Here is a 27,371-nt window from a genome sequence, read left to right on the forward strand (position 1 = left end):
GTAAAGTTTTAACTATGTAAGAGCTATGAAGGGATATAGAATAAGGGAAATTTGACCTCACAAGGAGGAAGTGAAGAATGGATGGAAGGACTTCCCTGGTGGCACAGTGGATAGGAATCCACCTGCCAATGCAGGGAACGTGGGTTCGATCCCTGGTCCGGGAAGATCCCACATGCTGCAGAGCAACTAAGCCCATGCGCCACAACTACTGAGCCTGCGCTCTAGAGCCCATGAGCCACAACTACTAAGCCCGTGCTCTGCAACAAGAGAAGCCCACGCACCTAGAGTCCGTGCACCACAACAAGAGAAGCCACCGCAAGGAGAAGCCCACGCACCGCAACGAAGAGTAGCCCCCACTCGCCACCACTAGAGAAAGCCTGTGCGCAGCAATGAAGACCCAATGCAGTGAAAAATAAATAAAATTAAACCTTTAAAAAAAAAAAAGGATGGAGAACTGAAGGGTGAGGAAGAGTTAGCTGGCAAAAGGAGGGAGGGCAGAGCATTCCAGAAAGAGGGAAAGGCATGTTGCTGAGGCTGTGGTATGTCATAGAGGCTGAAAGATGGTAAGTTTGGCTAGAAGAGGAAGATTAACCCATGAAGGAGACAGAGAGGGGGCAGCTGGAGGTGAAGGAGCAAACCCATAGAAGCCACGGGAAGACTGTTTCAAAAAGGAAGTCACAGAGTCAAATGCTGCTGGGAGGTTAAGTAACACGAGAACTGAAAGTGTCCCCTGGATTTCACAACATGCAGGTCATTGGTGAGCCCAGTGGAATGATGGGCCAGAAGCCAGAATGGAATGGTTTGAGAATGAGTCAAAGGTGAGGAAACATAGGGAGCAAGGTTATAGTTTAGGAATCACATTTGGTCACATGTAATGGAACCTGATGACAGTAGCTTAACTAAATAGAGTTATTTTTCTCACATAACAAAAATGACAAAGGGTGACATTCAGGCTGGTGCAGTGCTCCATGATGTCATCAATATCCTAGAACCCTTCTTTTTGCTCTGTCATCCTCAATATGGGCTTTTTTTTTTTCCATTGTGAATACAAGATGGCTGCTCACTCTCAAGCCAGTGCTACAGACAGAAGGAAGAAAGAAACATCAAAGGGAAAGGTCTGGTGTCTATACCAGGAAAGCAAGCATTTTCTATAAATCCTCAGCTGACTTCAGCTTACATGTTATATGTCAGAGTTGTGTCATGTGGCCACTCCTAGCTGCAAGGGAGGCTAGGAAATGTAACTCTTTAGCTTGACCCATTGCTGCTCTAAAAGAATCAGCTTCTGTGGAAGAATGGGAGATGGATATTGAGAAGGCAACCACTGCAGCTACATAGCACGTACAAATCACACGTTCATAAAGTGTGTCCATAAAGGGAAGGAGATAATAAGATGATAGTTGGAGGGGGATGTGGGATTGAGTGACTTTTTTTTAAAAATGGGAATGACTGGAATGTATTTAAAACTTGATGAGAAGGGTCTAATCGAGAGTTTAAATATACGTGAACAAAAAAACTATAATTGACAGTGTAATGTTCCTTAAAAAGAAGGAGGGAATGGAATCTAAATGAGAAGAGGGATTTACATTAAAGAGCAATAAAGATAGACTCTCTGTTGTAATGACAGGAAGGAGGAAAGTAGGCCTATATATTTTATATTAAGAAATGGGGCTTCTATTTCCTCTATAATGTAGGAGGTGAGGTTCGCTATCGCCAACGAGAAAATAGAAGAGAATGATCAGGGTTTTGAGAAGTTTGAGATGTTAAAGTTTGAAATACCTGTTTTAGAGCAAAACTGACTCAAGTATAAAGGGCACAAAGAAACTGCTATTAGGGAATGTTGTCCTCATGTGCCTTTCCTGAGAAATAGGTTAGAGAATGAGCTTCAGACAATCAGAATGAATAGAAAGACATCAACAAAAGGCCTGGTGTTGAGTATTAAATATACAATGACTTATAGAACTACCTACACCCATGCCCATGCTTAGCTGAATATCCTCCCATCCTCATGATTAACATAAACATCATTTATTCAACAAATATTTAGTGAATATCCTCTACATGCTAGATAACTATGCATGTCATGTAGCATGCTAGGAGGAGTTGGGGTGGGTGAGAAATAGAGCCAAGGAGAGGGCAGCAGTGGGAAAGCAATTGTTAGAAATGGTGAATGTTCTCTTTTTTTAAAAAAAAATTTTTTTAACATCTTTATTGGAGTATAATTGCTTTACAATGGTGTGTTAGTTTCTGCTTTATAACAAAGTGAATCAGCTATACATATACATATACCTCCATATCTCCTCCCTCTTGTGTCTCTCTCCCACCCTCCCTATCCCACCCCTCTAGGTGGTCACAAAGCACCAAGCTGATCTCCCTGTGCTATGTGGCTGCTTCCCACTAGCTATCTATTTTACATTTGGTAGTGTATACATGTCCATGCCACTCTCTTACTTCGTCCCAGCTTACCCTTCCCCCTCCCCGTGTCCTCAAGTTCATTCTCTACGTCTGCATCTTTATTCCTGTCTTGCCCCTAGGTTCTTCAGAACCATTTTTTTTTTTTAGATTCCGTGTATATGTGTTAGCATACCGTATTTGTTTTTCTCTTTCTGACTTACTTCTCTCTGTATGACAGACTCTAGGTCCATCCACCTCAATACAAATACTCAGTTTCGTTTCTTTGTATGGCTGAGCAACATTCCATTGTATATATGTGGATGCTCTCTTAACTGCGGAGATGCATAGAAGTCTTAACACTCAGGCCTAGGACGAGTGGCTAAACTCCACCCAGGCCATGGCATGCAAGGGGTGGTCTGATATGAGGGATAAGAAAGGGGTGGTGGCATCTGACTTTGGAAGCTCCAGGCAATTGTCATGGTGCCAGGGGCAGACCTAGAGTCAGATCAATTGGAAATAAGGGCACCTGGAAGAGAGGTCCAGCTGTGAAGCTAGTGGGTGCAAAGTTAGAGGGTGGAATAGGTTTCAAAGTTAGAGGGTGGAATAGGTGCAAAGTTAGAGGGTGGAATAGGTTTCAGCCTGTTTCCTTCTTGGCTGATTTCTCAAAATGCCAGCCTCAGGAGGCTGCAGGAACTTTAATGTTAGATTCCCCCAAAGTAAAGGAGCCTGAAAGACTGATGCAAGAAAATTTCATCTGAATAATGCTGTCCATGTCAAGAGCTAGGCTACCCTGCGTACGTATCTATCTTAGAATGCCTACTGCAGTAGGATATTACCTATTTCTGCATTCTACTTACCACTATGGATATTTCTATATTCTACTTATCACTATGGAGAGAATATATCATACTCAATGGGGCAGACAGTAATAATAACCACCGTTTATTGCACATACTGTCAATACATGTCAGACACTGTTCTAGATACATAATGGGCTGTATTTCATTTTATCCTTGCAACAACCCTCTCAGTTAGCTATTACTGTTCCCATTTACAGAAGACGAAGCTGAGCCTGGTCCAATGAGTTTAAATTATTTTGCCCAAGATCACACGACTATAAATGGCCAAGCCAGGATTCTAGCCCATGTGTGACTCCAAACCTACCATTATGTCACGCTGTTCTAGTATGGTGTTGAACCCTTAATGAATGTCACTTAAATGACGATTGAATTGGGCTGCTTCCTTAGTAAGCAAAACTGGGATCACAGCCCATTTCTCAGGATCTGTTGCTAAAAATCACAAGACCATACTGCCCTCTATCAGCTTCAGTGACATCGGCCACTGGTAATTTTCAGAATGAATAAGAATATCTGACATTTATATTGTGATATATACTTACAAAAACATTTTACTCAACCTTACCACGTATATTATGAGCACTGAAACCAACACGCTTATACACACAAAAATGAATGAAAAATTTTTAATGAATATGAATTCAATTTGTGGTAAAGTCTAGTTATACTCATTGTAGCATTCACTCTTCCATAACCTGCCACTTAAAGCTTTATTTTTACTTCTAGAGAAGTAAAAAAAAAGTGATTTAGGTTTTTCTAACTTTTGTCTGTTTCCTTTTCACTTATTTAATGGAAAATTTCAAAGATATACAAAAGTAGAGAAAACAGAACCTCCAAGTATAACTCAGCTTCAACAATGATTATTTTTCCAGCAAGTATGATGACATGATTTCTGACAGAGTTATCTTTTAAATCCTTTCTGATTTAATTACTACTTCATTCAGATAATATCTTGGTCTTTCCATATTAATGGTATAATTGCTACCTTATACTAATTAATCATGGCTGATATAAGGGACTTTTGATATATTGTTAAATGTTATTGTTGGAGTTAGCTCACTATAGCCCACAAAGTATTTCTGTCTTAACCTGAGAATATGATTGTTTTGTGTTTTAAGTTTTGGCTTAGCTTGGCTATGAAAATGAATTTGTTTGGTAACTGTTGGGCACTGTTGTGTTGGTCCACGTTTACCACACTGACCATCCAATCTTAACCCTCTTTCTGTTAACACAGAAACTGAGAAAAAAACTTATTCTATGCAAAGATAATCAGAACAGAAAATGCAGCTGCCTGAATAATGTCAGCGTGCATAATGTATTTCACAGCTATTTGTAGTAGGTCCACTCAGAGAGTTATCTGATGCTCATAATCCCCAAAGTTTGATGCCAGTGTGGGCAGGCTGACTTTCCTGGTTCTGATCCTTAGCCAGCCTTCCTCACAATATGACAAAGTGGATCAGGTAAGAGAGCATGAATATTTCAACGAAAACCTATCCTCCTACTGGAAAAAACAAATGAAAACAATAACAACAATAAAACTATACTCAACTCCTGGAATTCTTGAGAGTGGAGCCTTTATACTGTATTTTTATATAAATATGATAAACATATTTCAAGTTTTTTTCCCAGGAATTTTAAGATTGATGTATTTTTTACTCTTTTAGCTAAAAGACAAATACTTCATTAAGATGTAGATTTATTAGAGAATTTTTCTTATATAAAAATTTCAAGTTAAATTCTGACCCTTTTCCAAGGCCTCAAATGATTTTTAAAATAGATTGATCACATATCTTTTTTTTTTTCTGTCATTTTTTCTTTCAGCAATAGCGGGATGTCAAATCCCTAATAATCTGAAATTGGTTCAGTGTGATCTAATAGTACTATTTGCTTCCACACCTCTTTTTCTTCTGGTCACTTACTCTAACGTAATTACAATTTTATAGATTCAGATTTAATGAATTGTATTTCAAGCTACCTGGTGAACTATTTGTTTTAACCCATCCAGTTATATAGTTAATAATTTTTAGTATTTTCTTATAATTGCTTCTTTAAGGTAAGAATCTTGACAGTTATTCACCTTCCTAATCAAAACACTGTTTTACATTTTGATATATTCTTAATTAAATGAAAATATTTTCTATTTACAAGAGACACACAAAACAATATGTCAAAGTTAAAAATAAAGGAATGGGGGTGCTTCCCTGGTGGCGCAGTGTTTGAGAGTCCGCCTGCCGATGCTGCCGAGGGGACGCGGGTTCGTGCCCCGGTCCAGGAGGCTCCCACATGCCGCGGAGCGGCTGGGCCCGTGAGCCATGGCCCCTGAGCCTGCGCGTCCGGAGCCTGTGCTCCGCAACGGGAGAGGCCACAACAGTGAAAGGCCCGTGTAACGCAAAAGAATAATAATAAATAAATAAATAAATAAAGGAATGGAAAAAGATTCACTAGGAAAATGCTAACAAAAGGTGGATATAACACTTTCATACTCATTATTCTACTCGGATATTATTTGGTATAGCACTGCAATATTGTAAATATATAACTTTTATGTACTAAGCAGTCTGAAACAAACAGGTAATAGCGATGACTTCTTAATCCCAATGTATCGTTCTTGCCTACCCCACCCCATTGCTTGCAGGGTCCCCCACAATTCAGTAGGTGCCCAGTGCCAGTTTCTCCAGTGTTTTTATACTCACTCCCAATGAACTCTAGTTACATCCTTTCATGCCACTCTTTCAAAATCTAGCACTGAATAAACCAACTACACTTGCAACTGGAGCTCAACCAACTTCGTAGTCAACAACCTTGATCTTCCCCCATGCCCAGTGATATCTCCACTTCAACTTAGCCTCTTGCAAACCTGTCCATATCAAATTCTATCACAGGCCCAGCTCAGGCTGAATCTCCATCCAATGAGAAGCTTCCCATGGCCCTGGAGGTCTACCCATTCTGTAAAAACCTCCAGGCCTCGACCTCTGGCCTTACAACACAGGCTCTGAGCTTTCTGTCCTCTGTGCATCATTTAAGGGCTGGCCCAAATGTGGTAGTCCTCCTCCTTCCTTTTCTCATCAGCCCAAAACAATTACATTTCCGCCCCTGGGTTTATTCCTTCTAAATACATACTATGCTGAATGTTATACTCTTATTCTGTTCTAGGCACTTGGTCACCAACACTAGTTTAAAAAAAAAAATTCTGTGGGGAGGGACAATATAGGGGTAGGGGATGAAGAGGTATAAACTATTGGTATAAAATAAGCAACAAGGATATATTGTACAATACAGGGAATATAGCCAATGTTTTATAATAACTATAAATGGAGTATAACTTTTAAAAATTGTGAATCACTATATTGTACACCTGTAACTTACATAATATTGTACATCAACTATACTTCAATTAAAAAATAAAATTAATTAATTAAAAAAATTCTGACCATGATCCACAGTAAAAAATATATTTTAGGGATTTCCCTGGTGGCGCAGTGGTTGAGAACCGCCTGCCAATGCAGGGAACACGGGTTCGAGCCCTGGTCTGGGAAGATCCCACATGCCGCAGAGCAACTAAGCTCGTGTGCCACAACTACTGAGCCTGTGAGCCTAGAGCCCACACTCTGCAGCAAGAGAAGCCACCGCAATGAGAAGCTAGTGCACCGCAATGAAGAACAGCCCCCGACTCGCCATGACTAGAGAAAGCCTGCACATAGCAACGAAGACCCAACACAGCCAAAAATAAAAAAATTAATGAATTTAAAAATATATATATTTATATTTTATATTGTGACAAGGTGCATCAAAGTTTTCCCTAAGCAATACTTAGTTCCTTTACCATGTGGCGATGAAATCTGATATTTTCTTTTTATTCTATTAAAAAAATTCAGCCACTAAATTGATTTCACTAACCACTAATGGGTCAAAACTCTGAGTTTGAAAACCCTTGATCTAAAGAGTCTCCCCACCGCCCCCCACTCCTAACCCCACCCCACGGGCTGCCACAAGACTCTTTTGGCATCTTTTTTATCAGAACCAGGTCAGATAACATGAAGGCATATTTAAAACAATCACTGCCTAATTTCCTAGATATTCTAAAGAGGAATTCTTTTCCACTGAAGGACAGCAGTTTCTAGGCTATAAAAGAGGTACTTTTAGTGCTTGGAAATGGTGGAGATTTATTTAAAGCCTTCTAGAAAATATCCATGATCTGAAATCTTATTAAAGAATGCATGATTGAAAGTCAGGCAAACTGGTCCTTGTTTCACTCTGCCATCGAGTGTTAGGAGGTAAATCTCTCAGCCTCTCGGAACCAAGGGGTCTCAATCTAGAGAATGATATGTAAATCTGATGACATATAAACCCTATAAATCTAATGATTCATTCACTCATTCATTTGCTCATTCACTTCACAAATGCTTCATTAAGTATGTGCCAGGTAGGCCTCTCACTGCTCATCTGACAATTCAGACTGGGAAGGCCAATGTTATAAATTTATCACACATCACATGTGATCATATGCCAGGGCTCCTTCACATCAAATATATGCTTCATCAGGCACCACAGGGGAATAAGCTGCTTCATACAAGCATATTACCCAAAAAAATGATGATCATTTATATAAAACACTTAATAAAGTCTCTCTAAAATGTCTTAGAGATTATACTGTACCTAATTTCATTAATGGTTTAAAATAGTTAATTCTAATAGTAAGGAGCTTAATTTTAAGACTTATGAATTCTTACACAAGTTTAATTTAAAATGTCAAAAATGTAATATTTGCTCTAATTCCCTCTCTTTTCTTTTTTCTTCCCACCACATTTTTACTCTTTTAGTTTAACTGTCACAACACCAGGTGAGTTGGCACAATCAGTGGTTAAGAGAATTACTGAAAGCCATTCCTACACCAACATAGATAGCAATTGCTTAACTGTACACAAACATGATTATGAACTACATAAAATATCACATAAAACTCAGATTAAATATATCCTCCAACCCCCAATTCAGCATGATCCCAAAAATGTCCATAGCCACTCCAGTGCCCCATGATGTGAGGGTAAGTGTGATGGAGGAGGAGTTGGAGTGAAGAGATAGCAGTCTTAACTGATTGTTAATTTTACAAAGATTTACGGTCATGTGAACACATCATCATGGACCCCCACTCCCAAGGCTTTGGAAGGGGCTTGTACAAATGAAAGGGCCTGAAATTTAAGCTTCACTAGGTCATGGTAAACCTGCTTCCACAAGTATCAATCACTGAGTGAAAGTGTGAATATGGTGAGCCAGTTATGAGCCTGACTCTGGGGTTAAATGGGTTGGCGTTTGATTTTTAACTTCACTTTAACTAGTTTGTGACTGTGAGTAAGTTAATTTCTCCGTGCCTCTGTTTTTCAATCTGTGAAAAGGGGATGATATCTTAACACATAGGGCTGTACTGAGATATTGAAAGATATTGACACAATGTGTAAAGCATGTGGTTTGGTGCCTGGCAGATGGATAACACTAATAATACTTCCCTGGCAGTCTAGGGGTTAAGACTTCGCTGTCCAATACAAGGGGTGAGGGTTCGATCCCTGGTTGGGGAGCTAATATCCCACATGCCTCGCGGACAAAAAACCAAAAGATAAAACAGAAGCAATATTGTAATTTAATAAAGACTTTAAAAAAATGGTCCTCATCAAAAAAAAATCTTTAAAAAATCTTTTAAAAAAAAGACAATAGTTATACGATGATGATGACTACATTGACTATGATAAGGTGGTCAAAGGATGTTGAAGAGTATAATGCTTTTTGATTCTATAATAACTGTTTCCCAAACAACTGTGATTTTTTAATTCCTTTGGTTGACTTGGTTTTAGTTTCCAAAGTTTTGCAAGATTCTGCAATAAAAGCTGATGAAAAATGACTTAAGTAATTTTCTCATTTAAACTAAGAAGCAGCATAAACAAAAAGGGCATTAAGGCAGAAAAAAATGGCAAAACTTTGGGAAATATTTTCATATTCCTGGGATCCAGAGATACGACTAATTTTCATACTACTGTCAAGTTATTCCAAGACCCCTGACTTCCTTCAGCTCCCTCTCTGCTCTGTGGCCTCTTATCAGTCTTAGATCAGCTACAGCTGTTCTTTGCACAATTTTAGCTCTAATTTCCATGAGTTTTCCTATTCCATGCCCCTCTGTAAAATCTTTGTTTGTTTTTGTATAACTAAAGGTTATAGCAGCAGGGAAAAGTTTAGGATGGAAAAAAAATTCTGCCATCCACTTCTTGGCTCCATTTAGGGTCACTCTCTCACTCTTCTGTCAGTTTTACCGGTGTTTGGAAATGTGCTTGTTCATTGATCCAGAGACTCCTCATCCCCCCTCAATCAAAGTTCTAAAAAAAAAAAAAAGTTCTCTAGAAGGGAGAGTTGCAGCTATATATACACATAACTATATGGAACATCTGCAACAGTCATATATATGTATGTTTGTATATATATATATATATATTTTTTTTCAATGTCCAGTGGACAAGCAAGTTTAGTGTTTTGAGAAGCTGAAGAAATGATATTATAGATGTTCTGTCTCTAGAAGCAAAGATGAAAATCTTTGCTTTGGGGAAGAGTTGCCAAAATGGAACCTGCAAAATGCAAATGACAAGCAGGAATCCATCAATTGCTCTTGGAGACACTGTGAAGATAAACTGCAGGCAATTGTAAAGCATCTGAAAGCTTAAAATGTTAAGCCTTTTATTCAGGGAAACAAATGTTAGCAAGACTATATGCTTTCCAGTAAGAGAGCTGGTTTTGTTTTTTGTTTTTCTAATTGCAACTGTAGACTGGTGTGTCCCTGAAAGTGATGCTTCTTGGAAGATGTGTGCGTGTTTTTGTTAAAGCATTTGCTCATGGGAGATTGTAATGTTAGACCGCAGGCAGGTTACTGTGCAGGTCTGAACTTGTCTTCTCCCCATGCTAGAAAAAAAGCCATGAAAAGGACTTAGAGTGTGTGAAATAATTAGAAAATGTATGTATTGGTCTCTGCCCCTGGTTCCTGGCACAAAGTTCCTAAAACTTGTAATTTTCTAACTGATAGGAGTGTCTTTTGTTCTAATGAGGCAGTGGTTGGTGGGCTCCTGGATGGGAGCTGGTCACCAGCAAGACCAAGCTGTGATTAGAAGCTTGGAACTTTCAGCTCCACCCCCTATCCTCCAGGAAGGGGAGAGAGGCTGGAGACTGAATTAATAATCTGTCTTGCCTATGTGATGAAGCCACCATAGAAATCCCAAAAGTACAGGGAACTTCCAGGTGGCTGGACACATGGAGGATGGAGGTACCAGGAGGGTGGCATGCCTGGCAAGGACATGGAAGCTCTGTGTCCCTTCCCCCATACCTTGCCTTATGCATCTCTTCCATCTGGATATTCATCTGTATCCTTTGTCATATCCCTTTAAAATAAACTGGCAAACATGAGTTAAATATTTCCTTGAGTTCTGTGAGCCACTGTAGCAAATTATCAAACCCAAGGAGTAGGTTGTGAGATGTATAGCTGATCAGTCAGAAACACAGGTGACAACCTGGGACTTGCAATTGGCATCTGAAGCGGGGGGGGGGGGTGTCTTGTGGGACTGAGACGTTAAACTATGTGATCTGATACTACCTCCAATAGTGTCAGAATTGAGTTAAATTATGGGACACCCAGATGGTGTGACAGAATTTCTAGATGTGTGGAAAACTAGCACATCTGGTGGCAGAAGTGATGTGAAGTGTGGTAGTAGTGTGAGAGTACGGGAGACACAGGAGGTATTTTTCCCTTACAGAGTGGTTTGGCCCAGTGTATAGACTACATTGCAGGGTAGGGTAGAAGATGTCCTACACGTGACATTATTCAAGACTCAGTAATCAGCTTTGGAAATATTCTGTCATCCATGGTGATTGGTTTATCCTGGCCATATGGAGCCAGACCACATCTGAGAATATCTAGAATCTATAAAGAACTCTCAAAACTCAATAATAAGAAAACAAACAACACAAACATTTTAAAAATGGGCAAAAGATTTGAAAAGATACTTCATAGAGAAGCTATAAAGATGGCAAATAAGCACATGAAAAGATATGCTACATCATTAGCCATTAGGGAAATATAAATTAAAATCATAGTGAGATTCCACTACCTTTATTAGAATGGCTAAAATAAAAGGCTGACCATACTAAGTACTAGCAAGGATATGGATCAACTAGAACTTTCATACATTGCTAGTGGGAATGTAAAATGATACAACCATTTTGGAAGACCTGGCAATTTCTTAAAAATTAAATATATACCTACCATCTGACACAGTCATTCTACTTCCAAGTATTCAGCCAAGAGAAATGAAAGCATATGTTCATGCAAAGACTTATATGCAAATGTTCAATGCAGCTTTGTAATAGTTCCAAACTGGAAACAATCCAAATGTCTCTCAACAGCAGAATGGATAAGGAAATTGTAACATATCCATAAAATGGAATACTATTTAGCAAAGAAAAGAAAAAACTACTGATACACACAACATGGATGAATCCCAAAATAACTATGTTGAATGAAAAAAGCCAGACAAAAAGGAGTACATACTGTATGATTCCATTTATAGAAAAATTATAGAAAATGCAAACTAATCTATACTGACAGAAAGCAGACCAGTGGTTTCCTGGGGATGGGAGTGAAGGCAGGAACAAGGAATTACAAAGAGGCATGAGGAAATCTTTGAGTGTGATGGGTCTGTTCATTATCTTGATTTGGTGATGGTTTCTCCTGCTATACATAAGTCAAAACTTACCAAATTGTACACTTTAAAAATGTGCCTTTATTGTATGTCAATAACATCTGGCATTAAACCTGCTAAAAATAGCATATTTCCAACTTAACTTTCTTTTTAAAAAATATTTTTGAGGAACATATACATATAGTATAGTATTTACCTTCCTCCTAGCCAGATCCTACAAAAAGCTGTTCCAGTACCACACTATACAGGAGAGTGCAAAGGAGCAGAAGTGGTAGAAAGAGACAGAAGTCAACTGATTGCTATTAAAATATTTACAAACTTTATAAAATCATACACCCATTTGAATACACTGCCAGGGCTTCTTCCAGGGCCTTGGAGGAGGCCCACGCAAGTGACGAACTGATGGAGATGAAAAGTAACTCCTAAACACTCCTTGGATTTGTGGGAGGTGGGGAGGAAAGTGTGGATCCAGCAGAGGAACAGACTTCCCAACTCCAGAGGCTCAGAGCTGCAGTTTGGATACTAAGCTGCGTGGCCTTGTTCTGAGGTCACAAGCTAGTAAGGCCTGAGGACGTATCAATTACTCAAGGAATGAGGCAAGTTTTGAAAGGTCAGTGGCACCATCCTCTGGAGTTTATGCATGATCACCCAGCACAGACCTGCATAATTGCCCAGGAGATATACCAGTGTGCTTAGACACAGGAGTGTAAGACAAGACTTGCGGATTCTATTACTATGCTGCTTCGGCTACTATTTGCTGATTTGTGACTTGTGGCAGTGATATAATCTCTGGGTGTCTATTTCAACACTAGTAAAACAGAATAACAAGAATTACCTATTTGTGGAGTATACTGAGGTCTTCCCATGGAAATAATTTTTATCCTTGTTCTGAAATCTGGCTGATCTCTTCTAATATCTAAAATTGCTTTTGCAATTGGAAGAAAGAGAAATAGTGAAGCGAAAGAGAATTAGATAGCCTAGGCAGATGACCCTAGGTGGGGCAGCACTCCCGCACTGGGCTGGGGCTGCTAACATCTTCCCCTCACTCTAAGGAGCCACACTGAGCCTTAGAAGGAGACTGTGCCGGTGAAGGGTCCGAAAACTTAAGCCTTACTTGCTTAAATCCACCTCTACCTAGAAGCTTTCTGTTACATTTTCCCCCCAATTTTTTGAAGTTACCATTTATTGGGCACTTAACTTTGTGCCAGCCATATATATGCTTGTCAAATTTTCTCAACCTTGTCGATATATTGGGTTGGCTAAAAAGTTTGTTCGGGTTTTTCTGTAAGATGTTATGGAAAAATCCTAACAAACTTTTTGGCCAACCCACTATTTGAATCACCTGGGAAGCCTGTATTTTATTTTTTTTTAATTTATTTTTAAAAATTGGGGTATGGTTACTCTACAATGTTGTGTTAGTTTCTGCTGTACAACGAAGTGAATCAGGTGTATGTATACATATAACCCCTCCCTCTTGGACCTCCCTCCCCCCACTCCAATCCCACCCATCTAGGTCACCACAGAGCACTGAGCTGAGCTCCCTGTGCTATACAGCAGGTTCCCACTATCTATTTTACACATGGTAATGAATATATCTCAATCCCAATCTCCCAGTTCATCCTACTCCCCTTCCCCTCCCCACCATGTCCACACATCTGTTCTCTATGTCTGCATCTCTATTCCTGCCCTGAAAATAGGTTCATCTGTACCATTTTTCTAGATTCCACATATATACATTAAAATATGATATTTGTTTTTCTCTTTCTGACTTACTTCACTCTGTATGACAGACTCTAGGTCCACCCACGTCTCTACAAATGACCCAATTTCATTCTTTTTTATGGCTGAGTAATAGTCCATTGTATGTATGAGCCACATCTTCTTTACCCATTTATCTGTCGATGGACATTTAGATTGCTTCCATGTCCTGGCTATTGTAAATAGTGCTGCAATGAACACTGGTGCATGTGTCTTTTTGAATTATGGTTTCCTTTGCATACATGCCCAATAGTGGGATTGCTGGGTCATATGGTAGTTCTATTTTTAGTTTTTTAAGGAGCCTCCATACTGTTCTCCATAGTGGCTGTATCAATTTACATTCCTACCAACAGTGCAAGAGGGTTCCCTTTTCTCCACACCCTCTCCAGCATTTATTGTTTGTAGATTTTTTTTTTTTTTTTTTTTTGGCTGTATGCGGGCTTCTCACTGTTGTGGCCTCTCCCGTTGCGGATCACAGGCTCCGGACGCACAGGCTCCGCGGCATGTGGGATCTTCCCGGACCGGGACACGAACCCATGTCCCCTGCATTGGCAGGCGGACTCTCAACCACTGCGCCACCAGGGAAGCCCTATTTGTAGATTTTTTGATGATGGCCATTCTGACCGGTGTGAGGTGATACCTCATTGTAGTTTTGATCTGCATTTCTCTAATAATTAGTGATGTTGAGCATCTTTTCATGTGCCTCTTGGCCATCTGTATGTCTTCTTTGTAGAAATGTCTATTTAGGTCTTGGGAAGCTTTTAAAATATACCAACCTGGAGGGCTTCCCTGGTGGCGCAGTGGTTGAGAGTCCGCCTGCCGATGCAGGGGACACGGGTTCGTGCCCCGGTCTGGGAAGATCCCACATGCCGCAGAGCGGCTAGGCCCGTGAGCCATGGCTGCTAAGCCTGCACGTCTGGAGCCTGTGCTCCGCAACAGGAGAGGCCAAAAAAGTGAGAGGCCCGTGTACCAAAAAAAAAAAAAAAAAAAAATATATATATATATATATATACCAACCTGGAACCAACTGAAACCAGATCTCTAGGGGTGGGGCTTGAGCATCTATAGTTTTTAAAAGCCCCCTGGATTTTAATATGCAACCAGGGTTGAAACTCTTGGCACACCATGCTACTTTACGTATTTTAACTTCTTAAATCCTTATACAAACCTGAGAGGTAGGTCTGATTATCCTTATGTGTAAATAAACTGAGGTTCAGAGAGGCTAAATATATTTCTCAAGATCAAATCTCAGAGTCATAATTCAAACCCAGATGGGTATGACATCACAGAACATTTTGCTATACCAGTTCCCATCTTTATATGCCTCTATGAGAAAGAACCACCTTTTAATCCAAACTTTTGCAATTGGCAAAATATGGTGATGCATAAAATAATATGTAATTATTTTCATAGCAAATGTGACTTTCTTAACTCTAACCCTATAAGAAACAATAGAGTAAAGCCATATTCCAGAGTTTAGTTCTGAGTTGGTAAAGTCCCTTATGGCCAAAAAAATTTCTGATTATATTTTTTGAAGGGAAGCTTGTTGGTGATGAAAATCTTAAGTACCATCTAGAATTGGAATGGGTCCTATTTGGTGTGGTGTTGGAGGTCTAGGATACAAGGTCATTAGTAGTAATCCAGAATACACTGTACCTCAAGCCTACCCAGTCTCCCCCTCACATTAGTTCCTAAATCCTACATCTTCCTTTTTCTTGGATTCATCGTTCATTTGCTAGGGTACATCCCCAAATAATTATTTCAGTGAAGGTCTGGGGGGCGAGGGGTAAAATTTCTGAATCTTTGGGTATGCGAAAATATTTTGTACTCTCACTTGAAAGCTAGTTTTTCTCAGTATCGTTTTTCCTCAGATCTTAGAAGATATTGTTATGTTGTCTTCCAGCAGTGTTGCCAGTGAGGAATCTGATGCCACACGGATTCTCATTGCTTTGAGCTTAACCTGTTTATTCCTTTGTAAGCCTTTAGGACTTTATCTTTATCCCTAGTGTTCTAAAATTTCACCATGACGAGTCTAAGTGTTGGTTCTGTTTCATTCATCTTGGTTAACATTTTCAACTTAAAGACTTGCATCTTTCTTAAACTCTGAGAAATACACTTTTATCATTATTTTTTCCTCTGCATTCTCTCTTTCTCTCTTCCTAGTGCCTCTATTACATAAATATTGAAACTTCTAGATCTATTAACTTTTCTTTGTCTTTTGAAATGAATAAGGAAAAGTTCCTCAGCCTCTATCTTCCACTCAATTTATTCTTCAACTATCTCTCTTCTATTAACAGATCATCTATAAACCCGCTTTCCTTGAGTGTTTAGTCCTTCTGTTTGTTGAGTTCAGTGCTTTTCTTATATGGGGCTGGTTTTTTACAAAATTTTGATGATTCTTATATCTGTTTATCTTTGTATCTGTTAATCCTTAGTTTCCTGCTCAATAAATTCAATATATGTTATACTAGCTTGCCTTTTCTTAACTAAAGGGAAGGGATATGCTACTAGGAAGAGTGTCTTAATGACTTCTTTTCTGAGGTCAGGAGCTCTCGGTGGTCAGGAGCTAGCTGAGGCAGCATGGCCCTCTCTCTCTGGCTTCAGTGTCCACAATTCTTTTTTAACCAATGAATAAGCATTGCTACCACTTGCTGTTTAGTGGAGGAGTGGGAGACAGTTGGTGGTCAACCAGCCTAGTTACTTCTTTTACGTCCCCTCAGTTAATAACTTTTATGAACGTCCAGGGCTTGTCCATCTCGCTTGTTTTATCCATTGAGTCTGGAGTTGGTATGATACCAAAGTCCTATCTGTATAACCGTCTTCTCCTGAAGTTTTTGGACTGTGTTTTTTTTTTTTTTTTTTTTTAGTATTTATTTATTTGGCTGTGCTGGGTCTTAGTTGTGGCACGCGGGACCTTCATTGTAGCATGCGGGACCTTCATTGCAGCATGCAGGATCTTTTAGCTGCGGCATGTGAACTCTTAGTCACAGCATGTGCGATCTAGTTCCCTGACCAGGATTTGAACCCGGGCCCCTGGCATTGGGAGTGCAGAGTCTTAGCCACTGGACCACCAACGAAGTCCCTGTGGTTTTATTTATTTTTGTTCCTAGATATATCTGATTCCGTCTTAGATCTCTTAGGAACTTCTCAATGTTTCTGATAAAGTTCTTTCTCGTTTTTCCAGGCTATTACAAGTTGATATGCACACACACACACAGGGGTGTGTGTGTGTGTGTGTGTGTGTGTGTAGCATGTAGAAATGTAAAACAGTCCCACGGAAATAGTAAGTATCCAATAAATACTGTATATTTTGAATGCATGAAAGAATGAATGCATGTACATATTTTGTGTGTTACACACACACATACACACGCCTCTTTCTGGATTTTAGGTGAGAGGTGGGTGTCGAATGTTCTCAGACCACTATCCATAATTGTGAATTACTTTTAGCTTTGGGGAGTGTGGAGAAGAGACAAGTTATTTCTTTTCTGTGTTTAAATGAAAAAAAAGTAGAATTCAGAAGGGAATAATGCCTTAGTTAGCCAAGATAACTAATTTATCTAGACCAATTGCGAGTTATTTTATTTATTACACATTTGTTTCATAATTATATCTTAGTGCTTATGTATAAGACATGAGCTTGACACTGTGGACAGATACCACTATATTTTTCTCTTTTTCTTCCCCTCTAGCTTACCTTGCCTCCAACAAACACAGCAGCCAGAATAAGGGTGTTTTAGACAGAAAGACCTTGATTAAAATCCTTTTGCTGGGCTTCCCTGGTGGCGCAGTGGTTAAGAATCCACCTGCCAATGCAGGGGACCCGGGAAGATCCCACACGCCGTGGAGCAACTAAGCCTGTGCGCCACAACTACTGAGCCCGCGTGCTGCAATTACTGAAGCCCATGCACCGCAACAAAAGAAGCCACCGCAATGAGAAACCCACGCACCGCAATGAAGAGCAGCCCTCGCTCGCTGCAACTAGAGAAAGCCCGCGTGCAGCAACGAAGACCCAATGCAGCCAAAAATAAATAATAAAAATAAAATAAATAAATTTATTTTAAAAAATCCTTTCTCTGTCACTTATCAGTTATAGAGCAAGTCTGTCTGAGCTTTAGTTTCCTTATTTAAACAACACAAAAATATCAACCTCATAGACTTGTATTAAATGTAATGACACATCCAAAATGCCTCACATAGTGGATAGTACATCCACAGTATAAGGTCGCAACAAACATTAGTAACCTTTCTACTCTTCTACCCCTCCCTCCAAGAAGTTTACTGTCTCACATTTCTAACTGCAAACTTTTAAAACGGCATTCTGATTATCATTCAGTCTCTTATGTTTGCTTAACATAAGTTTATAAAATGTGTACTTTTGTATATTAAAAAATGATAGAATTGACAGTAGCTTTATCATACATCTCAGTGACTAAACTTTTCAATTTATTCATAAATCTATTCATTTTGCAAACATTTATTGAGCACTTACTTTGAGTCAGACACCATGTTAATCTGTGAAGTAAGTTGACTCTTCATGGTAGGACCAGGTCTAGGGTGAGGAAGCCTGGCGAGTGAGACATCTGCCCTTAATGTAAAATTTAAGGGATGCCAAAAAACTGAAAAAATCAAGATAAATAATATTTAATGCAATATTTTAAAAATCAAAATTAAGGCAAAAAATCCATGATGAACCCATCAAGATTTTAAACAAGGATAGAATTAGTTTTAACTATTTTTTTCTCTTATCTTAGGCTACAATACGGTTTACTGATCCTATTGTTTTTGTCTGTACATCATCCTTACTTCCTTTGAGGAATGTATCCTCCTTCCCTCCAACTTGTTCCCCTGGTGAGATTATCAAGCAAACTCAAACCCCAAGGCCACACAGATGGACAAGTGAACCAAACCCAACCAAACAAGAGTATCTCATTCTCTTGACTATATTGATTGATCGAAAACAGAATAGGTGACCCAGCATGGCCCAATAAGTATCTTTCTGTAGGAATGAATAAGGTCAACACACAGAGGTAAGCAAAGCCAAGAGTTGTGGAGGGTGAGGGACACAGATAGAAAAAGAAATCTGGAGGATGATTTCATTTGAGAGAAAATATGAGAAGCCACATCCACCTCTTCATTTTCCAGGGACATGAGTCAAAAAATTCCCATTTGTGCTAAAGTTTATTTGAGTTGGGACTCTCCACACTTAAAAATAGAGGGATTTTGACTAACACAAATGTCTAAAGAGTATTTCAAACTTTGAGGAGGATTGGTCATCATCCTAAGTTTAGAAAGAGTCTCAAAAGCAGTATGCCTTCAGTATTGCCCAGGGAGATGATTGCCACAGATATAACCTTATAGTGAAAATGGAATCAGAAGATCCTTAAGATCAGCCAGTAATTCCCCTTGATCTAATTCCAAGCACACCAACAAGCCTTTGATTATAAATTGCCTTCTTAGGTAGAATTGCCTAGAGAGAGCGTAATAAACAAACAAGTGTATCCAGTCTACTTGACAGTTATATTGTTCATTGTTAAGCAATAAGATGGCACCTAATGGGTCAATGTCCTAGAATCAGATCACTTTGGTGGATGCTAATGTTAATTTTTCTGAGTCTAGAAAGGTTTAGAGGCAACATAATCTAGTGGCTGAAATATAGACTCTTGAGCCAGACTGCTTGGATTTAAATCCTAGCATTGCCACTTACTAGTTGTGTGACTTTGGATAAGTTATTTAACTTACCTGTACCTTATTTTCACATCTGTAAAATGGGGATATAATAGTGACTACCTCATAGCATTGTGGGGGTTTTTGTTTTTTTGGGGTTTTTTTTGCGGTACGCGGGCCTCTCACTGTTGTGACCTCTCCCGTTGCGGAGCAACAGGCTCCGGACGCGCAGGCTCAGCGGCCATGGTTCATGGGCCCAGCCGCTCCGCAGCATGTGGGATTTTCCTGGACCGGGGCACGAACACATGTCCCCTGCATTGGCAGGCGGACTCTCAACCACTGCGCCACCAGGGAAGCCCTCTCATAGCATTGTTAAATGAGAATTATATGAGTTAATCTTCATAAAGAAACTAAAACTTATAAATACTATAAAATAAAATAATGCTAAACTGAGAAAGAGACCTGGGATGTGATGTCCACCTTAAGCTGCAGCTACTCCAGGAGACTGGATAACTCTCCAGTACACAAAGAAGTTAGAACTTATTTCAACTATCCACTTACGTTTCTAACTGACCAGTTGGCTTCTAAGCTTCTAGAGGGCAGGGACTATGCCTTACTCATCTTTGTATTTCCTTTTACTTCTAATGCCTGGGACTTGGCAAGCACAAGGAGACAGAACCCTCTTCATGGAATCCAAAGACTTGGATTTGAATCTTCACTCTACTACCTACTATTTATCCTTGAGCAATTTACTTAACTTCCCAGACCCTCAGTTCCTGCAGCAGTAAAGAGGGTAATACCTCTTTCAACTAATATTGTGAGGATTAATGGAGATAATAATTTAGGGAAGTAGTATGTGTTCAATCACCGTGGGCTTCTTTCTAATACTAAAGTTTATAGTTATGTAAATGTTTTCAATATTATTTAGATTAAAGAGAATCCACTCATCTAAGTATTCCATAACAATGCCACTTTGCAGAGCTTATAAGATCTGCTATTAATATATGTGCCAGAGGTTCTTTAAGGAAATACATAGAAAGTAAACTTAAGTCTTTATTAAAGGAAATTATTTCACTTGCTGGATCCTTGGCCAGGACTTTTAAGTTTAAATGAGATAGAATCAGGTGAGATGAAAAAAAAAATTACTGGTTGATATACAAGTCATTTCAAAGGACCTATATGGGACATATGGCAATACATTCAAATTTATTCATTCATTTATACATTCAAAAACTATTGTGATGGGCATTTATTATGAGCTGGGTACTTTGTTAGAGATTTACTACTCATTTTCTATGTTGAGTCTGCACTAAACATAATTTGCATCTTCTTTTAGCTTTAGTTCTTAACAGATGACATTCTGGTCACTCCATAAACATTTTAAACAGCTTTTTAAGCTATATATGACAACATAATACTGAACAGTGAAAAGTTGAAAAGGCTTCCACTAAAATATGGAACAAAGAAAGGATGCCCACTCTCACCACTTTTATTCAACATAGTATTGGAAGTCCTAGCCATAGCAATCAGACAAGAAGAAATAAAACGTATCCAAATTGGAAGAGGTAAACTGTCATTATATGCAAATGACATGATACTATGTATAGAAAACCCTAAAGACTCCACACAAAAGCTACTAGAACTGATAAACAAATTCAGCAAGGTAGCAGGATTCAAGATTAACATACAGAAATCTGTTGCATTTCTTTACACTAGCAATGAAATATCAGAAAGGGAAAGAAAAAAACAATCCCTTTTAAAATCACATAAAAAAAAACAAACAAACTTAAGAACAAACCTGACCAAGGAGATGAAAGAACTATAAAACATTGATAAAGGAAACTGAAGATGATGCAAAGAAATGGAAAGATATCCCATGCTTTTGGATTGGAAAAATTAATATTGTTAAAATGGCCATACTACCCAAAGCAATCCACAGATTTAATGTGATCCCTATCAAATTACCCATGACATTTTTCACAGAATTAGAACAAATAACTCAAAAATTTATATGGAGCCTTGAAAGACACAGAATTGCCAAAGCAATCTTGAGGAAAAAGAACAAAGCAGGAGGCATAACCCTCCCAGACTTCAAACAATACTACAAAGCTACAGTAATCAAAATAGTGTGGTATTGGCACAAAAACAGAAATATGGATCCATGGAATAGAACAGAGAGCCCAGAAATAAACCACACACCTATGGTCAATTAATCTTTGACAAAGGAGGCAAGGCTATACAATGGAGAAAAGACAGTCTCTTCAGCAGAGAAAGCTGGGTAGCCACATGTAAATCAATAAAGTTGATTTACATGTGGCTGCCCTCACACCCTCACACCACACACAAAAATAAACTCAAAATGACTTAAAGGCTTAAATACAAGACATGACACCATAAAACTCCTAGAAGAGAACATAGGCAATACATTATCTGACATAAATCACACCAATGTTTTGTTAGGTCAGTCCCCCAAGGCAATAGAAATAAAAGCAAAAATAAGCAAATAGGACCGAATCAAACTTATAAGCTTTCACACAGAAAAGGAAACAAACAAAAAACAAACAAAAAGACAACCTACAGAATGGGAGAAAATATTTGCAAAAGATGCGACTGACAAGGGCTTAATTTCCAAAATACACAAACAGCTCATAAAACTCAATAACAACAACAACAAAAAAAATCAAAAAATGGGCAGAAGACCTAAATAGACTTTTCTTCAAAGAAGACATACAAAAAAAAAAAAAAAAGAAAACACACAGATGACCAATAGGCACATGAAAAGATACTCAACATTGCTAATTATTAGAAAAATGCCAATCAAAACTACAATGAGATACCATCTCACACTGGTCAGAATGGCCACCATTAAAAAGTCTACAAATAGCAAATGCTGGAGAAGGTGTGGAGAAAAGGGAACCCTCCTACACTGTTGGTGGGAATGTAAATTGGTGCAGCTACTATGGAAAACAGTATGAAAGTTCCTTAAAAAAACTAAAAATCAATGCCATATGATCCAGCAATCCCACTCCTTGGCATACATATGGAGAAAACTCTAATTCAAAAAGGTACATACACCCCAATGTTCATAGCAGCACTATTTACAATAGCCAAGACATGGAAGCAATCTAAATGCCCATTGATAGATGAATGGATAAAGAAGATGTGGTATACATACATAATGGAATACTGCTCAGCCATAAAAAAGAATTAAATAATGCCATTTACAGCAACATAGATGGACCTAGAGATTATCATACTAAGTGAAGTAAGTCAGAAAGAGAAAGACAAATACCATATGATATCACTTATATGTGGAATCTAAAATATGACACAAATGAACTTCTTTACAAAACAGAAACAGACTCTCAGACATAGAAAATAAACTTATGGTTAGCAAAGGGGAAAGGCAGTGGGGGAGGGATAAATTAGGAGTTTGGAATTAGCAGATACAAACTACTATATATAAATTAGGTAAATAACAAGGTCCTACTGTATAGCACAGGGAACTATATTCAATATCCTGTAATAAACCATAATGGAAAAGAAAAGGAAAAAGAATATGTACATATATGTATAACTGAATCACTTTGCTGTACACCAGAAACTAACACAACATTGTAACTCAACTATACTTCAATTAAAATAAAAGATTAAACAGCTTTACTGAGGTATAAATGATTTACAATAAACTGCATGTTAACTTTTGACATATGTATACATCTGTGAAACCAACACCGCCACCAAGATATTAAACATTATCAAGCATATCCATCACTCCCAAAAGCTTCCGTCAACTTTATGTGTGAACAAAAACCAAATCTTCAGACTCCTAGGCTGGTGCTGCTTCTCTTATACTTGAAGAAAGTTTGTGATTTTGTATGTTATTCATCCATATTGTGTGCTATTGTACATTTATGGAAAAGAACATAATTGAAGATAAAATATTTTATTTGTAGAAGCCCCAAACTTATACTGCAGACTCCGTATAAAGTCTGCCATTTGGTAATGAGACATCTTGCCTGCTTCCTGATGAATCACCAGTTCACAGTCCTTCCAGATACCTTGCCCTTGGATTCTGGGAGGTAACCAGGTATGCTGTATCTTTATAATAACTTCCATTTTTGCTTTCTGCTTAGGCAAATTTAAGCGGTATTCTTGCAATTTGTTGTGTCAATTTCTTTCTCTTTATCTGTGAGGGTGGTGGTGAAGTTCCTGGGCTCCCGAGGCAGACTGCCTGGGTTCAAATCCCACCTCTCTCACTTACAAACTACAGAGCTTTGGTCAGGTTACCTCTCTGCACCAGAGCCTGGTAGTTTGACAGTAAATTCTTGGTAAATGTTACATATAACTATTTTCTCTGAAAACTGGTTATATACTATTCAGACCACACAGCAGAAATGTCCAAATCTCCTGTCTTATAGGATTGTCCCCTCCCCCATCTCTAGGTTTTACATCTGTACATTTTAAGAGATTAGTCCATTAAAAGCAGAATTCCAGCCCACATAATGTTCTAAATTGGGAAACAATTATTAAAGCTGATTTCACTTCTATATTTCTTTCTGGAACCAAGGAATATTTTCATGTAAATCTACATTAAAGGGTTTGGGGGAATATATATATGTAAATATATGGAAGCATTAGATGTGAACTAGTTAGTTGCAAAAGAATTAATAGTTTTGCTTTAAAAAAATCAAATCAGATGTACTTTTTGTTATTGCTCTGTAATAAACCCCTCATGTACATTATTTCAGTTAATCCTCATGTCTCCACACTGAGGAGGAAGAGGAGGGGTTGGTCTTGCTGTCTTGGGTGGCCGAGGTGGAGGAGATGGAAGGGGAGGCAAGAGAGGCAGGCACACTTGGTGTAATTTGAAGGAAATACATTGTAATTTCTGAATGACTTTTTTGCTTTTTCATTTCTCTAAAATTGTTTTTATATGGTAGCAAACACCATTTGCTTTAGTTTCAGTGCCCATATCACAGAAGGGCCTAGGTTATAAAAGAAGTCAAAAGTAGTCTTGAATAATCAGAAACCTTCTGCCAGATTGTCTACTGTCAATTGTTTCTGCCACTGCTTCTTCTACGTCTTCTTCCTCATTTCCTGGCCCTGGTTCGGAAGCACTCTTCTCCACCAAGTCATCTTCTGTTAATTCCTCTGGTGTGGTGTCTGTTAGCTCTTAGGTTTCTCCAAGATCCGTATCTTGAAACTCTTCACCCTCCATCCCCACCTTTTTTACTGTATATCCATAATCTCTTTCATGATCTCCTTGATTGGCTCTGTTGTAAATTCTGTGAAGTAATGCACAACATCTGGACACAGTTTTCTCCAGCAGGAATTCATCGTTTCAGGCTTGATGGCTTTCATGGGTTTTTCTATAACTGTGATGGCATATTCAATGGTGTAATCCTTCCAGACTTTCATGATGTTCTCTCTCTTGGGGTTCTCTTCCATAGCATTGACAATCCTTTCCATAAAGTACCATGTGCAATGAGGTTTAAAGGTCCTTATGACCCCTGATCTAGAGGCTGAATTAGAGACGTTGCGTTTGGGGGCAAGTGGTCACTTCGACACATTTGGTGTTGAACTCATGGGGTTCGAAGTGGCCAAAGACATTGTCCAATATTAAAAGAAATTTAAAAGGCAATCACTTACCAGCAAGGTACTTCCTGACTTTAGAGACAAAGCATTGACAGAACCAATCCAGAAAAATGGTTCTGGTTGTCTAGGCCTTCTAGCTGTAAAACCAAAAGACTGGCATCTGGTGTTTATCTTTTCCCTTCAAAGCTCAGGAGTTAGCAGCCTTATAGATAAGGGCAGTCCTGATCATAAACCTGACTGTATTTGCACAAAACACTAGAGTTAGCCTATTCCTGCCTTAAATGCTTGCTTCTCTTCCTTACTAATAAATATCCTTTGTGGCATTTTTCCTCCCAGAATAGGGCACTTTTGTGTGCATTAAAAACCTGTTCAGACAGATATCCTTTCTCCTCAATGATTCTCTTAATGGGATCTGGGAACTTTTCTGCTGCCTCTTGGTGAGCAGGAGCTTCTTCTCCTGTTATCTTGACATTTTAAAGCCAAACTTCTTTTTAAAATTATCAGACCATCCTTTGCTGGCATTAACTTCTCCAGCTTTAGATCCTTTACCTTCCTTTTGCTTTAAGTTGTCATATGGCTTTGTTTTTCTCTTGAATCATATTAGAGTCTATAGGTATCCCTTTCTTATAGCAATCCTGCATCCACATAAAAGCTGCATTTTCAATATGAGATAAGAAGGTATTTCACCAAAAGTGCAAAGTTTTGCACCAGCTACAAGTTTTCATGATTTTCCTTTTTGTTTTTAACAACGGTCTTTACTCTGGATTTATTTATCTTGAAATGGTGGGTAACCACAGTTGCAGACCTCAATCTATGCTGCATATCAAGCAATTCAGTTTTTTCTTGTAATGTCATAACTTTGCTTCTTGGGAGAATTTCCAGGATCACTAGCAGCACTTCATATGGGTCCCTGGTGTTATTCAAAGTTTATGGCATTGCACTAAACACGATGAAAAATACTTGAAAACCATGAGAGATCACTTTTTACTGCAATATGCAATTTACTAGGGAGACAAGTGCTCACATGGAGATGATTAGCGTCACACAGCACTGTACTCATAACACGCAACACTTGAGTTTATCATTATAGCAGCAGGAGGTGGCTACGAAATTATTACAGTAGTATACTATGTGCAACAGTTAATTTTATGCAGTTATGATTTAATACTGATTTAAATATGATTTAAATGTAAATATGATTTAAATCTTTATGTTTGTTTACCTTTTTCTTGACTGGGAATGGTGCCATGTATGGTCTGTAAGTGTGTTTTGATAAATTTTAACTTTTTATAATAGATCTGTGTATATTTTATGGTAGTAAATGATAAAGTAGACTAGTATCTGCATACATTTTATGCATTCATGACATACCTAACTTCTTCTTTTTTTTATTTTTTGGTATTTCTAGGCTACTCAGTTTGCGAGTTATTTTAGATTGTCACAAATCTCAAAAACTTTTTCCAATATATTTATGGAAAAAATATGTGTATAAATGGCCCTCACAATTCAATCCCAAGTTGTTCAAAGGTCAACTGTATATATACATACACACATGCACATATACATGTGTATATACACACATGTATATACACACAAAGGCATAGAACAAATCTCTTATTACTTAAAACAGACAATCAAAATCTGATATCAAATATTCTTTAAATAGTTGAGTTATTTATTCACTTTCAATGACATTGTTCCACAGGACACAAAATTTAAATGTTAGCTAACATAATCATTCTTTCTGGCATGTAATAGCTAATGAAGACACATTAACAAAGCAGTCGTGTCAAGTATTTTAAACTGTCCTTGAAAGGGTAGACACCAAGAGTTCTTCATGGACTCCCCGTTGTTCTTAGGCAAGAGCTACTGACTCTTCTCTTTGCACTTCCTCTTCCCTGATCAAAGCTCTTCCAAAGAATTGTCTACTTAATTTCCACTGACTCTCCTTTCTCTCTTGAGCCTACTTCAATCAGGTCTTCCTCCCACTGTGTCATCAAAACTGTGCTTATCAGAATCACCAATGACCTCCATGCAGTTAAATCTCAAGGACAAATCTCAGCTGTTATCTCATTCCACCTATCAGTAGCATATGACTTATTGGTTGGTTTCTTCTTCCTGAAACAGTTTTTTCACTAGATCTCCAAGACACCTCCCTCCTTGGTTCTCCTCCTCCCTCAATGGCCATTCTTTCTCTGCATTCTGCATTCTTTGTTGAGTTCTCCTTTATCTTCCTAACCTCTAAAAATTGGAGTGTCTAGGACTCCTTGTATAGACCTCTTCATTATCTACATACACTCACTCATTGGAGTTCTCATCCAGTCCATGACTTTAAATGTTATTTACATGCTATTGCCTCACAAATTCATAC

General features: G+C 38.5%; 1 long non-coding RNA gene across 1 annotated transcript in view; it reads right to left on the reverse strand.

Annotated features, from left to right (window-relative positions):
• Window positions 1-374: 374 nt before the first annotated feature.
• The window catches only part of LOC113633549 (uncharacterized), a 34,464-nt gene continuing 7,467 nt past the window's right edge, over window positions 375-27,371 (reverse strand). Inside the window, exons 2-3 of the long non-coding RNA XR_003438236.1 lie at window positions 18,228-18,354; window positions 375-1,077 (exon numbers count right to left, since the gene is read on the reverse strand). This is a non-coding gene — a long non-coding RNA (uncharacterized LOC113633549). The remainder of the gene's footprint in view (window positions 1,078-18,227; window positions 18,355-27,371) is intronic.

Source organism: Aethalodelphis obliquidens, unplaced genomic scaffold (genome assembly GCF_003676395.1).
Source record: "Aethalodelphis obliquidens isolate GAN/ISIS:26980383/991018 unplaced genomic scaffold, ASM367639v1 scaffold40, whole genome shotgun sequence".
In the NCBI taxonomy this organism is placed as follows: domain Eukaryota; kingdom Metazoa; phylum Chordata; class Mammalia; order Artiodactyla; family Delphinidae; genus Aethalodelphis; species Aethalodelphis obliquidens.